The sequence below is a fragment of the Tachypleus tridentatus genome, chromosome 1 (assembly GCF_004210375.1).
Source record: "Tachypleus tridentatus isolate NWPU-2018 chromosome 1, ASM421037v1, whole genome shotgun sequence".
In the NCBI taxonomy this organism is placed as follows: Eukaryota; Metazoa; Arthropoda; class Merostomata; order Xiphosura; family Limulidae; genus Tachypleus; species Tachypleus tridentatus.
Genome location: NC_134825.1, coordinates 6,370,047 through 6,383,292, shown reverse-complemented (window position 1 = coordinate 6,383,292; position 13,246 = coordinate 6,370,047). Strand labels below are relative to the sequence as shown.

At 32.0% G+C, this 13,246-nt stretch overlaps 1 pseudogene across 1 annotated transcript in view; it reads left to right on the top strand.

Moving 5' to 3' along the window:
- Positions 1–3,281: 3,281 nt before the first annotated feature.
- LOC143223275 (agrin-like) overlaps positions 3,282–13,246 on the top strand; it is a 97,864-nt pseudogene continuing 87,899 nt past the window's right edge. Inside the window, exon 1 of the transcript XR_013012796.1 lies at positions 3,282–4,229. The product of XR_013012796.1 is annotated as an agrin-like (transcript). The remainder of the gene's footprint in view (positions 4,230–13,246) is intronic.

Here is a 13,246-nt window from a genome sequence, read left to right as displayed (position 1 = left end):
GTAATTTTTTATGTAATAAGTGTAATTGTACTTAGAATTATCACGCTCAAAATTTCTAATACTATGCACGCAAGTTCTTTGAATTCTGCGCATGTGCTTTTGTTGTAATCTGTTCGACCTGACGAAGAGCACTAGTTCGAAACGTGGTTCTTCTTTAAGTTAAAAATATACAAAAAACTTGTATTTAACTGTGGTTGTTCTCAACCTAGTAATAAGTTTCACTATTATAGCTTTAACCTCCTTCCCTGGTTCAACAACTAATGGCTGAAACTATTATAGATACATTTTTCTAGGTTAAAACAGAACTTCCAAGTATATGTAATTCTACGTTTTTTTCTTCGTCATCTCATGAGATCATTTTTTTGCTTCTAGACAACATAATTTCTTACATCAATAACGAGAGTTTTCGAACTTTTATATTTATATTAATCTAGTAATAAGGGCTGTTACAGTTATTACACTCACACCGCACGCTCATATACGTACAGAACAGTCATGATAGTTGTTACAGAACAGTTGTAAGAGTTTCTATCAACATACAACACAGCCGTACAAACAGTTGTAACAGATTCTATAAACATTCAACACAGCCGTACAAACAGTTGTAACGGTTTCTATCAACATACAACACAGCCGTACAAACAATTGTAACAGCTTCTATCAACGTACAGGACAGTTGCAAGATTTTATAATAATGTATAGACATTTGAAAGAGTTTCTGTCAACATACAAGACAGTCATGAGAGTTGGAAGCAACATACAAGACAGTTATAAGAATTTCTGTCAACATACAAAACAGTCATGAGAGTTTCTGTCAACATACAAGACAGTTATAAGAGTTTCTGTCAACATACAAGACAGTCATGAGAGTTGGAAGCAACATACAAGACAGTTATAAGAGTTTCTGTCAACATACAAGACAGTCATGGAAGTTTCTGTCAACCAGTGATAAAGTGTTGCAAACCGTAAACTTTAATATAAGAATCAAAACCGTTTTATGTTTTATTTCCTGACGGTGTCTTTCTTTAACAGAAAGGATCGTGAACTATATGTAATACTTCATAGGTTCCGCTTCTTACCTACGTTGGATTTTGCTGTCTCTTTCGTTAATAGATAAAATATTTTAAAATATGCGTAATTAATGTGAAGGTGTTACATTTTTCACGCGTTTCCACCAAAAGTAGTTTGAACTGAAAATGTTTAAAAAAACTGAAAAACATAACGTTTTCACATTAAAGTTACCATAAGAACTATCCTTTGTTCTTTCACCAGTTTCCCCTATCTGTTCGGTACTCCACTGTTTTGTAAGCTGTAATTAAACATTTATATAAATTATTAAAGCTCATACAGTCGATGTTTCCTATGACCGTGAACCAGTAGCAAGACCTATTTAGTAGCGGCCATTGTGTAAATCGTGTAGCACTGACGCGTGACAGAAAGAATTTATCACAGCTTTACAGCAGCGAAGGATGGATCTTAAAATATATGGTAATGTGGGAAAGTGTTAAAGGTAAGGACACGAGGTATATCTTAGACCTAAAATCTAATGTTATATTCTAAACTAATCTAATGAAGGCAAACGTGACATTAGAACTGTTACTGTTGTATAAGATTCGATTAAATAACAAAATAACAAATTTACTAAACCTGGTCGTCTTCTACTCGGTAATTAATAATCGCTTAGGGGGAATTTTATTGCTATGGTGAGACACGTTTTTAATTTAAATTAATTACATCCAAAGCGTTTCGTATCCTTCACACTCCTACTATTGTCTGGGAATTCAAAAGTTGATTAAAATCATAAAAATAGTAGACATTTAAAGATTACAAAAATCTGTGAATCCAACGTGATTTTGAAGTATATATAAATATATATATATGTTATATAAGTTATTGGAAAATGAGAGTTATGAAAGAAATATATTCTCAGGAAAAACTGATTTTCAAGCTAACTAAAATTAATTTTAAACGGTGAAGAGAACATTTGACCATCACTCCAGTTTCACTCAACCTACTTGATGTGTGTTCTATAGGGAAGTGTGAGTATACAAAAAGTAACAGTCAAAACAACTTAGTTTCTATTTGAAAAGTACAAAGTTTCTTTGGCACGCTAGTCTAGGCCCGGCATGGTCAGTTGGTTAGGGCGCTCGACTCGCAATCTGTGGGCTCGTGGGTTCGAATTCCATTTCCGCCGAAATGCTCGCCCCTTCAGCCATGAGAGCGTTATTATGTTACGGTTAATCCCACTATTTGTAGGCAAAAGAGTAGCTCAAAAGTTGGAGGTAGGTGACGTTGACTGCCTTCCTTACTCTATCTCTGCTAATTTCGAGTCGACTAGCGCAGATAGCCCACTTGTAGCTTTACGCGAAATTCAAAAACGACACACAAGTTCCTGGAAATGTAGTTGACACACGTGTAGAATATTTCTAGTGAATTAAGAACAGTAATAAGTACCAATATAAGTTTGTTATAGTGCTTCAAAAATGTGTTATCGTTTTATTTTCTATTCATAACACATTCATAATTTTATGCGATAAGAAACATTATCCTTCTTAAAATGTCTTAGGATAAACACCAACTCTCGTCTTGTAAGTGAGTTTTAACTTTAGTAAGGTGTCTTAATATAAGTGATAAAGTATTTCAATATTAGCTCTTTCGTCCGTAAAATGTCTTAATGTGTGAGTTATCCTTCCATAAGAAGTCCTAATGTGAGAATTGCCCTTCTTGAAATATCTCATTGTTAACATTACCCTAGTAAAGTATCTTAATGTAAGGGTTATCTTGTGTTGATGTTAGTGTTATCATACCGTAAACTGTCTTAATGACAGAGTTATTCTTCTGTAGAGTTTCTTACTGAGATGATTGTTCTTCCATAAAGCGTCTTCTCTCATTTTCATGTTCTTTCACATCTTAAAATACATGTAGTGTCCTTATGTCCTAATCTAGCTTTAAGTCAGTAGAAAAGACAACAATCTTTCATTTTCTGTCTTTATATCTAACTTTTCTGCTGACAAAACTTCCATGTTTCAAACATTTTTTGATCCTCATAGAAGACGTACGTTCGTTACATCACCGATGTTTAATTTTCTGGACAGAATAATGAAGTTGTTAGTTTTTCTCTACAAACGTACTTTGACTAGTAAAACATAATAAAGTTCTGAGTAATCTGGTACATTATAACCATGGTCAGTTACATTGGTTTCTCTCCAACAATTAAAACAATCCGTCTATGCCTTTCAAACTCTCGCACAGCTGACTCTTGTTTATAGGGTTGATATTGATCCGTAGACTGCGGGAAATGCACGCGCGTAGACTGGAACACTGAACTAACAATAGCTTTACGACAGCTACAGCTTGGAAACACGAGAGAGAATATGCCTCGTCTTCCACGTAAAAGTTGTTACTGTAAGACACCGAGTTTGTAGGGACTAACACACCAGAGAAACAAACGCTTTCCCACGCGTTACTTGTAATATTGAAGGGAATAGTGGGTGTACTGTGTCAAGTTGTTTATCTTTTTTAACTTTTAACGTCCAGATCGACATCAGACTCCTGCCTTCGAGAGAAATGTCGTGTTGATTACTTGAAAGACGACAGAACGCATGCTCAGTTGGTTATCTCCTTCCTAGGCGGCCATCGCGTTCTACATTGTTAGAAACAAATCGAAAGAAAATTCTAATATTTTCAAATGTTATCAAATTTCCATAAAAAGCATATTATAATTTACTGTAAAACATCAACATTTCTAAGCAATCTTCCACATATGCTATTAATGTTAAAATGTCTTTGTTATTCTGTTCAGAACTACATGGCCGATATTTCTTGTAATCATCTCGAAATTTTAACAGCATTAAAATCTGTAGCTTTATTGGAATTGTGTTAGTGTTAGTAATCTACAACATGCGCTGCTTTATGAAAAACGTGCACATAGAAGTATTACTTCTGGTTCTGTGTCTGTCTCTAACTTGGTGTTGTTATAAATTCCCCAAAGATATCAAAGATCCTTGCGAAGAAATGGAATGCAAATTTGGGGCCGAATGCCGCCCATCCATGGACGGTCGGACAGCCGAGTGTATTTGCCCGAAAAAAATGCGCCACATACGGTGACAGCCGAGGCTCTAGGCCTGTGTGCGGAAGCGACGGAAAAGACTACCCTACAGTATGTGAGCTAAAACGAACTGCTTGTCAAGAAAAGATGGACATTCAAGTGAAATTCCAGGGTCGGTGTGGTAAGTGATATTTCACATTAATGATTTCTAGTGGCTGTGGATGTGTTATGATTCTTACGCAACACATTTCAGTTTCCTGTATAAAGTTTAAAGATTCTAAGTTATTCAGAAAGCTTGACTAGTGAACTTATCAAAATTAACACAAATGGATGTGTTATTAAAGAGTTTTGTTGTTTATTCGTATTAGATGAGAATAATAATTCCTTTTTAAATTACTTCTTCCTAAACTAACGTCGCCGTTCTCAGAGTAGATTTTTTTCCCTTAAACTCAATATTTCGTACGTAGACTCTACAAGTTCAATTGTTGGACTGAGCCTGTAAAGGGTGCTTTGTCGCAGTATCGGAATGTCAAACATGTAGCCACTTATAACTTAAATACCACGTGGTGGCTGGCGTAAATAAAATGACACATGATGAGAGCCTAATGTTTTTGAAAGCCAGCACTCGAAGGCTGTTTAAATGCACCAAAATTTATGAGAAAGTATTTTTTAAACATATTAGTTAATATATTAAGACATTAATATTGTTTTAACAGCAGTTATATGTTTTATAAATATTTCTGGTATTTAAAATAGTTTTATGCCTGATGGACTGATACTGACATTACAAGATTTATTTAACAGATATCCTCAATGTTAATAACCCACATATAAAGTTAAGATATCATTCTAGTATTTAACTAATGCCATAATAAATGGAACACCTAAAATCAGTATAAAATCCAATGACTATTAGCGAAGTGTATTTAAAATACTGATTGGTCTCTCAAATCAATGAGCCTCAACTAAAAAACCTTTAGAGACTTATACAGATGAATTTATTTGCTGGCTCCAAAATAACACACGTCCTTGAACTTTCAAATCTGATGTTTTACACAACACTACAGCCTACTGAGTTCGATTTTATTTATAAATAAAACAAAAATTTTGTTGTATCTATACATTTATGAAAAGCTTTATGAAAACCTGACTGTTACGTAAATTTTATCTTAGTACAAATTAGGCACATCTGTTAAACAAATTGTTGGTTTTTGTTTTCTTTTTTTAAACCTTGGCCACTTCTGATAATTTCAGTAATTTTACCTCAAATGAACTTTGACCACTTATGATACTTACATTGTTAACTTGTTTATGCTGTTCTCAATGGAGCTTTAGTCATCTCTGAGAATTGCATTACATTTATCTTATCTCAGGTTTTAACCATTTCTGGTAGTTACATTATTTTTATTCGGATGTAACCATAAACATTTCTTGCAGTTACATTATTATTTTTATCTCTGTGTAGTCTTAACTTTTAACTTTTAAGTTTTATGATAATGGTTTCCTCAGTCGGTATCAAATAAACAGTAGTTTTTTTTAGGTTAAATGAAAGTAAAACAATAGAGAAAACTTACAGTTTTTTCTTTTTACAGTTTATTCATTATGCATACAATATACATGATGAATGTTTTTCTCCATTTAAAAACATTACAAATGTTTTGCCTTGTCCTAAACATTGTGCATCTTAAAATATGCCTTAAACTTTTCATGCACGAATTTTGTTTACTATTGGTTGTAAAGCGAAGTGAAGTTTCCAATATTAAAACAACATGATATAAATGTGAAAACATACATTCAATGTGTCCACATTTTACAGAGTTTGATTATCAAAAATATAAAATATACTTTGAAATGGCTTTCACCATAACCCGTATTTTGCCATTATTCGCGATTACGAGTAGACACTCCAAAGAGTAAACGCGCGAAATGAAAAAGCGAACGATGGAGTGCGCCTACTTAACTAAGACTGTTCTTTACAACTAATCAGAAGTAAAGAAGAGTTTAATTCGCATCACTTAGCTCAGAAAAATATATGATCCGTTGTCAGTGTAACTTCCGGCTATGGTAGTTACCATAGGGTAACTAGTGAGGGTAGTATCTCACTACCTAATCTCATTTTATCTACTTGATAATACGTGCAGTACCAGCAGTATCCTTATTTACATACTGTTTACCTGAATGAGTTCCTTCTCTTTACATAAAAATACGAAATGTAATGAGAAACGTTTGATCAGAGAAGTAAAAACAATTTAACAATAACTTATATTCGATAAGAAAAACATTACTCGTTTTGAATAATTTTAACCACGTAAAGGTGAGTTTACATTCAGTTTGTCTTGACATTCACCACTGAGTTATACTGAACAAAATATAATGCCAAGAATTAGAGGCTTATGTAAAGTGATAGAACGCTAGGACTAATTCGAACAAAATCGTGATTCTAAAATGTTGTGATTACTCACTAATTTATTTTAAGCGCTTCTAATAAACACGTTTAATCACAAGTTACCGAAATCAAATCAAAACTAGAAGTTAGTACCATTTTACTGTTGACATCGGGTTCTTAAATTTGTTTCAGAATGCAATGTTACTGATGTTGGGTATTTTTTTAAGGTTTACGTGTTAACTATGGTGATTATTTTGAAAAATCCTAATAAGAAACGAGAAGTAGAACACCCACTTAGTCCAAGCAGATGTTGAGCTTGGAACAACTTCAGTTATAATTTCTTCTTAGAGAGCTTAGAATTGATAAGTTGGATGATTCTAATCAAACAAATTCACTATGTTAACCAGTTATTTATACAGTGTGTATTATTGTTCCAGTTTGCACTTTAAGAATAACTAAACATCAATTGCTTGTTTTTTTTATGAATTACGTTGAAAAGATTGCTTTGAAAAAATATATTTCGAGTCTCTTTCGCACATGCAACAGACATAAAAACGTCAGGATGTCCAGACATAATTCGACGAAAACGCTATCAGAAGTGGCCGTGCAGTCATTTCGATCTGCCATATTTGATGAACGAGGGATGCTTCAATCGCATGTCTCTGCAGTTCAGAATTACTAGTTTCGACACTTTTATCTGAAATCAATTACTTTAAGGCATCAATTTTGTCAGCACATAAGGAAGATTTTATCGGATATCACATCAAGAATTAATGAACAGGACAAATGTCGAAAAGATTTCTTCCCGGTGATGTTGATAGGTCATGGTTCATTACTCGAGTAATGGTCAAGAGACCAAGGAAAACCAATACAAAAACCGATATTACGAACTGAAATGTATTGTAAAAGAACGCAGGTTCCAAACACAACTTTATGGAGGTATTACATGTATTAATATCTGACGAATAGTATTGACAGGAAGGTTCAGTTTGATCATAAAGAAAAATTCTATATTTAAAATGCCTCAACCTATAAAACTACTTGTTTTAGAGAATCAATGTTTCACCAGTGATGCATCCAACATCAACTGTATTCATCAAGAGAGTTTCAACATCGACTCCACCTCCAAAACTACTTGCTCTAAAGAATCAATGTTCCACCAGTGGCACATCTAACATCAGACGTATTCATCACGAAAGTTTCAACATCGACTCCATCTCCAAAACTACTTGTTCTAAAGAATCAATGTTCCACCAGTGGCACACCTAACATCAGACGTATTCATCACGAAAGTTTCAACATCGACTCTATCCCCAAAACTACTCGTTCTAGAGAATCAATGTTTCACCAGTGGCACGTTAAACATAAGACGTATTCATCAAGAAAATTTAGAAACTGTGCTTGGTATTTCCGAAATTGTAACGGAAGGTGTTCAATATGATATTCGTCATTCTCAAATAGCATATCACTTCCTTTACCATATGCAGATAATAAAATCATTGTGTTAAGCGAACATTATCCCTAACACTGACACGCATTTTATTCACTTATTGATGAAAGAAAGAAAAATAAATAAATATGATTTAGGAATTATAATGTATTCTTTAGTTCAATGTACTGAAGTTTGCTTCATTTATACGAAGCTGATATTTGATATCAACGATAAAAATTGATATTTTATCCACACAAATAGAATATTTTTCATACTTTCTGTAAAACATTAGAATAAAATAACTTTGAATGATTACCTTGTGATTGAAGTCAGCCATACAGATAAATAATGTGATTGAGGTCAGCCATACAGATAAACATTTTGTTATTGAAGTCAGCCACAGATAAATAACAGATAAACAACTTGTTATGAAGTCAGAAGTCAGTCCATACAGATAAAGAACTTGTTATTGAAGTCAGCCATACAGATAAACAACTTGTTATTGAAGTCAGCCATACAGATAAATAACTTGTTATTGAAGTCAGCCATACAGATAAACAACTTGTTATTGAAGTCAGCCATACAGATAAAGAACTTGTTATTGAAGTCAGCCATACAGATAAACAACTTGTTATTGAAGTCAGCCATACAGATAAATAACTTGTTATGAAGTCAGTCATACAGATAAACAACTTGTTATTGAAGTCAGCCATACAGATAAACAACTTGTTATTGAAGTCAGCCATACAGATAAACAACTTGTTATTGAAGTCAGCCATACAGATAAACAACTTGTTATTGAAGCCATACAGATAAATAACTTGTTATTGAAGTCAGCCATACAGATAAACAACTTGTTATTGAAGTCAGCCATACAGATAAACAACTTGTTATTGAAGTCAGCCACACAGATAAACAACTTGTTATTGAAGTCAGCCATACAGATAAACTACTTGTTATTGAAGTCAGCCATACAGATAAATAACTTGTTATTAAAGTCAGCCGTAGAGATAAACGACTTTAACCTTTCTTAAAGCCTGCTTAACTTCAACACCTGTGTGTCCATTACTTGCCCAGTATTGAAAATCAAATATCTGTTTGCTTTCAACAGAAAAATATATAATGAATGAACTCTACATAATGTACAGACAGAAATATCTTGAATTATGGAAGAATATCAAACACATGTTATAATAAAAAAAATATTTACACAGGATTTAAATAATAGGTCATTCCAGACCTAGTTACAACACTTGATCTATAATCAGTTTTATAATATTTTGGAAAACAGTCATTAAAACGACTTTCATATATTTTCTTGTGAACACGTTTGAAGTGAGAGGAAACAGACCTTTGCCGTGACAGTTAGTCAAGTTTCAATGTTGTGTTTATCATACTGTATTGTAATTTAAAATAATAAATGAACAATTATCAGATCTACTTGCTCGCACGACGTTGGTTAACACGAGCGAGTTCCATATATTCTGTGTAGAAGCCTCACATGCAGAATATTCAAAATTCATTTCAATAATAGAAGATGTTAGATCTAACTAATTATACGTTACGAAACTAAGTTTTCATTAATATCATGTGTAGTTACATAACATGAGAAATGCCAACAACTTCTAACCTAGAAATCTATGTTAACACAATTTATCAGTAACATGAATTAGGAGAACGTATTATTTGTGTTCTTGTGGATTTAAATATTACATATAGTAGAGCAAAAACAGTTATACATGTTTCAGTGTGGAACTATCATTTAGTGTGTATTATTATATATATTTTAGTGTGGAACCTTCACTTAGCGTATATTGTTGTATATATTTGAGTGCGGAACTATCACTTAGCGTGTATTGTTGCATATATCTGAGAGTGGAACTATCACTTAACTTGTATTGTTGTATATATCTGAGAGTGGAACTATCACTTAACTTGTATTGTTGTATATATCTGAGAGTGGAACTATCACTTAACTTGTATTGTTGTATATATCTGAGAGTGGAACTATCACTTAACTTGTATTGTTGTATATATCTGAGAGTGGAACTATCACTTAACGTGTATTATTATATCTATTTTAGTGTGAATCTTTCACTTAGTGTGTATTGTTATACATACTTTAGTGTGGGTTGTTATTTTTCTTTTAGTGTGTGTTATTATATATGTTTTTGTGTGTATTATTATATACATTTTAGTGTGTATTGTTATATATTTTAGTATGAATTATTATACATACTTTAATGTGGATTATTATATATATCTTAGTGTGTTTTATTATGTATATTTTAGTGTGTATTACTATGTATATTTTAGTGCGTATTGTTATATATAATTTAGTGTATATTATATATATATATAATATATATATTATAGTATGCATTGTTATACATATTTTAGTGGGTAGTATTTTATATATATATTAGTTTGCATTGCTATATATATTTTAGTATGTATTTTTATATATATTTTAGTGTATATTACTATATGTATTTTACTGTGTATTGTAATATATATTTTAGTGTGAAATGTTATACTTAATTAGGTGTCTATTATTATATATATTTTAGTGTGTATTATTATATATGTTTTAGTGCGTATTATTGTATATATATTTTAGTGTGAAATGTTATACCCCTTAATTAGGTGTCTATTATATATATATTTTAGTGTGTATTATTATTATGTTTTAGTGCGTATTATTATTATATATTTTAGTACGTATTATTATGCATATTTTTAGTGGGTATTTTATTATTATGTGTATTAGTGCATATATTTTAGTGTTATTATATATATCCTTAGTGTATTATATGCATATATCTTTAATGTCCATTATGTATATATGTTTTATGTATGTACGTTTAATGTATATACTATATCTTTAACGTATAATGTGACGGTCAATCCCATATCGTTGGTAAAGAGTAGAGATAAGTGTTTAGTGCTGTTTAGGTACGGCTAGTACGTTTTAATGTTATAATGTTATATATATATTTTAGTTTGTATTGTTATATACGTTTAGTGTGCACTACCATGTGTATTTAAGTGTTATTGTTATATATATTTTAATGCGTGTTATTATATACATTTTAGTGTGTATTGTTATATGTATTTTAATGAGTATTATTATATATCTTTTAGTGTGCATTATTATCTATGTTTTAGTGTGTATTGTTATATATACTTTAGTGTGTATTTTAATGTGTATTGCTATATACATTTTAGTGTTATTGTTATATATTTTAATGTGTATCGTTATATATATTTTAGTTGAATATTATTATATATCTTTTGGTGTGTATTATTAAACATATTTTAATGTGCACTGTTATATATATTTTAGTGAGTATTGGTATATATAATTTAATGTATGTTGTCATATACATTTTAGTGCGCATTATTTTAAACGTTTAGTGTATTATTGTATATTAGTTGTATATATATATATTAGTGTGTATTATTATATGTATTTTCTCAGGTATATGTATTTTACTGTGTATTGTTGTATATATTTTGGTGTGAATTACTATATGTATTTTAGTGTGTATTTTATGTATATATATATTTAGTGCATATTGTTACATATATTTTATTGTGTACTTTGTATTTATTTTAGTGTGTATTATATATATTTTATTGTGCATTGTTATATATATTAGTGTGTATTCTGATATAGGTTTAAGTGTGTATTATTGTATGTGTTTTAGTATGTATTGTTATTTATGCTTTAGTGTGTTTTTACCAACGAATGGTGGGATAGACCGAAACGTTATAACGTCCCCACGGCTGAAAGGGCGAGCATGTTTGGTGCGACGGGATTCGAACCCGCGACCCGCGGATTACGAGTCAAACACCTTAACCCACCTGGCCATGCCAGGGTGCTTACAACATATAATATATAACATACAACATATTACATATAATATATAAAATATAACATACAACAATTTGCATATAACGTAAAACTATATGTTGTTAAAGATCCGTTTTGTTTTGTTTTTTGGACAAGTTATTCGTTGTAGTGTATGTTGTACTAGTCATGGATTGGATAAACTCGTTATAATGTACATTATACTAAACATGGGTTGGATAAACTCTCTGTAATGTGTAATACGTTAAGCTTTGACTGGATAATCTCTTTTGTAAAGCATGTTGCACTCTACCCGACAGGACATATTCATTTTAATATATAACATGTAACGAAAAAATATGGGACTGTAAGCTATTAGCACTGGTCCGCTCGTCAGGCGTGGATTTTAATTCTTTGCTCTCAGTCGAACGCCGAAACGACATACATGTACATTATACTAAACATGGGTCGGATAAACGACATACATGCACATTATACTAAACATTGGTTGGATAAACGACATACATGCACATTATACTAAACATGGGTTGGATAAACGACATACATGCACATGCTTCTCCGACAATTTCAAGGGAGAACATCTAAGTTGTTGTCTGTTTTGTAATAAACAATAACTAATTTAAGGGGTATTAAAATCTCTCTGCAACATTCCGAGCTCCTTGTGAAGATTCATTGAGGTCAGAGGTCAAAAGTTTATAATATTTTTATTAGGGACAAACAAAAAAGACAAACGGTGTTTTATGGTGCTTTCCCAGCTATTAGAAGAAACTAACGAAACCTGATGGTTTCATTTTCTGAGATAGTTAGATAGGTGTGTTCTAAGCTACTATTCTCAGAAATCTTAAACAGAATAACTTTAAATATACCTGTGTTCGATTTGAATAAAATATACAAGTTTAAAATACGTATTCTCCAACCGTTGCTCTTCGAATCTGCTTAATGCAATTGAAACTTGCGTGATTATGTTCTGAACGAAGTTCTTCGATAAACGTGGTAGCGCTGAATGTTTATTATCTTCGATAGCATCTATTGCCGAATCGTTTGGGACTAGTGCGTTTTTCTAGGATCAGGACACGTTCAGGACTGCTTTACATTGTATAAAACCTAACCACGAATGTTTAAAATTCAGCTATGGGAACCATAATCTTGAACCAGTGATCTTGAAAATAAGCTTGAGGCACGCTATTCCGTCGTCAACTGTGAAAGACGCGTTCGCTCTAGACTCACGTGAGACCCAAGTTTTCAATTCATGGCCAACAGCACGCTATGGGCGATTCGTGTTTCCTTAAGTAACTTGGGCTAGCGGGATTACACATATTGTATACAGTTACAACTAAGTGCTGCCACCATGTGAGCTGTATGTGTACAGAGCAGCAGTTTTTGTCCTTTTTATTGAAAATTCCTTTTTGAAAATGAAGTCAGTAGTGATGACTACGTAGGTTATTCAAAAGAAAATCATTCCATTACACAGCAGTCTTCCAAAACTGATTTGACACACGCAGCTGT